The sequence below is a fragment of the Limulus polyphemus genome, unplaced genomic scaffold (genome assembly GCF_000517525.1).
Source record: "Limulus polyphemus unplaced genomic scaffold, Limulus_polyphemus-2.1.2 Scaffold3685, whole genome shotgun sequence".
NCBI classification, from domain to species: Eukaryota; Metazoa; Arthropoda; class Merostomata; order Xiphosura; family Limulidae; genus Limulus; species Limulus polyphemus.
In genome coordinates this window covers 50,339-52,724 of record NW_013669295.1, presented here as the reverse complement: position 1 = coordinate 52,724, position 2,386 = coordinate 50,339, and positions in this window count along the sequence as shown.

The window sequence follows — 2,386 nt, the reverse complement described above, 5'->3', positions numbered from 1 at the left end:
TGAAGGTAAACTTCTGTTTCCTCCGACTGGAAGTATATTTGTCCTTCCAAGGACATCCTTCAGGAACTGTAACCAAAGTGCGTCCTTCAAAGAAGGGAGACGTGGGAGGGGGTCTTAGTTTGAGGCGACAACTGGTCATTGTGGCGATAAAAGGAAACGAGGCTTTGATGAAGATAGGCTGACCATTTTGGACGTACGGTTTGGCCACATGGTGTGAGGCGATTTTGACAGATGAGAATCTGAGGAGACATTTTGACTGTGATCGTATGTCTCTGCTGTCAGGTAGATTTAGGTCAAGTTCTTCGCTTCCCGTAATCAAAACGGTATTTCATCACAATGGCAACAGCGCTGTTAATGTTCGAATTATGGTGTACCGCTGATTTGGATCCTGTGTAGTTATCTCCTCGTGTGTTGTAGTTAGAAGGGAACGTTCAGGGTTTAGACTCGTGGACTGTTCCTGAAAATATCACGCGAGGTTTCGACTCTTAAAAAAAAAATAAATAAAAACAAACACGTGAAGCACAAGTTTTCACAAGAGATGAAGGAAAAGGTTGGAATTCTTTTTGATAGCTTTAAGAGGAATTCGAACCGCGAAAGCCAAATTCTTTACAAAATAACGTTCGCATAACAAAGGTAATATAAATAGTAGTTACCATAATAACTTAACCACAGAGCACGTGTGAAGCATTTCCCGTTAACAGGAAGCAAAACTCCTTTGGGTCTCCTTTAGCCTACCAGGGCAAACATAAAAATTAGAAGAAAGCCGATAACTCAGGGTAGGTTGGGAATAATTAGACTTTATATGTTGTTATCTGACTAGGGTGGACAAAAAACAAACAAACAAACCAGCTCTTACTAAAACAGGTTTATTAGCATTTTGTGGTAGTTCTAAACGAAACGAAATATAGTAAGTTTAAAATACAAACACGTCTTCGTGACTATAAACTATTATTCAACACGTTATCTCATCCGGCATGTTGTGATAATTGTAAGAAAAATATTCTGTGTACTGTCTCGCAAAAAAGTAACTAATATTTCACTTTCCTTTTTTTTTTTAAATGGAGTTTTTATATTGATACACCTGTAGGATTACCACAGCTCCACCATCGTTCTATGTGTTAGAAACTCGGCAGCAAGGCATGCTCGTATGTTGATCACGTCCTTCTCCGCGGTTGATCAAAGAGTTGGTTATGGGGGAACAGGGGGATTGAAGTAAAGTTTATTCTGTTTTGAATGTGGTTTATTAATTAGTTCTAGAGAAAGACTAGTTCGGATAAAACTATGATCCAGCTTCTTTTATTTAAATAGTGATTGAAGGAGACTGTTGACTGAGTCTTTGATTTATAATATACGTCCGATATTACGTTACAGTAAGATTGATAATAACTTATTCGCGTCAGTCTTTACTGGACCAGTAAGGACTTCCAGTAGAAAGTGTGTATACTGTATAGTAATGTTTCAACAATGTCTTGTCTGTTGTATGTCGCCGCCGCCGGGCCCTTTCGCTCAATACCAGGGCTGATTTATAACATAAAAGTCTTAAGTTGAACCGCAGCCGTTGTGATATACAGCGTTCTACCCCCTAAGGATCTTCAGTTTTTTTTTATTGTATACCCCAGAACCCCCCAACAAATCACGAGCAGTGTGCTAGTTTTGTATCATCATAATATTGAATACCCATTTATAAATGCAACTTTAACTCTGCCGTTTATTTTACCACTAGGCTTAGCTTATTAACTCTGCTGTTTGTTTTACCACTAGGCTTAGCTCATTAACTCTGCCGTTTGTTTTACCACTAGGCTTAGCTCATTAACTCTGCCGTTTGTTTTACCACTAGGCTTAGCTCATTAACTCCCCCGTTGGTTATGTTTGTTTGTTGTTAAGCGCAAAGTGCTCTGTCCACCACGGGTATCGAAACCTTCTAACTTTCCGAGAAGACACCAGGGGCCCCGTTGGTTTTACCACCAGGCCTTTAAATTTAAGCCAGAAGGATAAATGTTTAGTTTATGTATATTAAAAACAAAAGGTAAATATATAAGAGAATACCTAGTTGTTTGCTGCTTAAGAGTGAGAAAACATGGGAAGGTCATGACCCTGTTTGTTAGAACAAAGAAAATCCTTTAGTCGAGGGATTAATAAGTAACAATATGTTTAATTCTGCTTGGAACAACCTCACGTTTTCAGTAGTTCTAACCGATTTTAATTAACGGCGCTGTCAAGCGTCTTGGAACAACCTCACGTTTTCTGTAGTTCTAACCGATTTTAATTAACGGCGCTGCCATGCGTCTTGGAACAACCTCACGTTTTCTGTAGTTCTAACCGATTTTAATTAACGGCGCTGCCATGCGTCTTGGAACAACCTCACGTTTTCTGTAGTTCTAACCGA